This window comes from Mandrillus leucophaeus, unplaced genomic scaffold, assembly GCF_000951045.1.
Source record: "Mandrillus leucophaeus isolate KB7577 unplaced genomic scaffold, Mleu.le_1.0 Scaffold73, whole genome shotgun sequence".
Taxonomy (NCBI): domain Eukaryota; kingdom Metazoa; phylum Chordata; class Mammalia; order Primates; family Cercopithecidae; genus Mandrillus; species Mandrillus leucophaeus.
Genome location: NW_012107919.1, coordinates 2,332,312 through 2,333,485, shown reverse-complemented (window position 1 = coordinate 2,333,485; position 1,174 = coordinate 2,332,312).

Genomic DNA, 1,174 nt, shown 5'->3' with positions numbered 1-1,174 from the left:
GCTCCAGGCTGCGGCCGCGCTCTGCAGAGGCGATGGGGGTGCGCGAGCCGGGACTGCACAGGCTGGGGACGCCTGAGCAGAGTCAGGGCAGCTAATCCCAGAGGGAGGGTGGCTGGGAGGGACTTCGTGGGGCCAGGGCTCCTCTCAGTCGGCTGGTGTCGGAATCCCCTCCCTCAGCACCTTTCAGAGAGCGGACTCCTGCGGTTAAACTGCCCCCCATATAAAGTGCCAGTAGTACCCCGACCAGAGAAAGTGTTTTTCCAGTGATCCAGAACAGTATTAGGGAGATTATTTTGGCCTGGGTCAGGCACAGAGAAAGAAGGCGGACTTGATTTGGGGGTTCAGGCTTCCCGCCTCAGCCTCCTTCTAGAAAGAGGTAGGAACACAGAGGGTAAGAGAGGGGAGGCCAATAGTCTGCCCTTCCATGGAGACAACGTTTGTCTCTCCTGGGCCTCAGAGGTCCTTGAAAATATCTGCGTTCAGAAACCGAAAGGCCTATTTGTGCGTGATGCCAGTCACTAAGGCTTGCAAAGAGGGAACGTACTTTCAGGATCCATAGTTTTATATGATCAGTCTGGATCATAGGCATACATTTTTGTTCCCATTTTCAAGATGGCACATGGGCCTGGATGAGCTCACCCTGAAAGATGGTAGTTGAAGTCAGAAGTGAATCCCTGAGTGCTTCATTTTCCCTGTTCAGAGCCAAAGCTTCATGACTTGTTACAAGTATAACCATAGTTTACTACTGCCTGCATGCTTTTGTCATTTTCTGGTCCCTGTGTCCCAAGGCTTGGGTCCCTCATGGGTATAATCAAAAGCTGTGTGTGTGTGTGTGTATCTCAAAGAAAGCCTTAAGAGCAAATTTTTGTCCAAGTGGAGCCTTCAGTATACAAAAAGACTTTTTTTCAGCTGTGCTCGGTGGCTCATGCCTGTAATCCCAGCACTCTGGGAGGCCCAGGCTAGCCTGAGCAACACAGTGAGCCCCCATTCCTACAAAAAAGAAAAAAGAAAAATAATTAGCTGGGCGTGGTGGTGCTTCCCTGAAATCCTAGCTACTCTAGGAGGCAGAGGTGGGAGGATTGCTTGAGCCCAGGACGTTGAGGCTGCAGTGAGCCATGATCGCACCACTGCCCTCCAGTCTGGGGAACAGAGTGAGACCCTGCCTCAAAAAAAA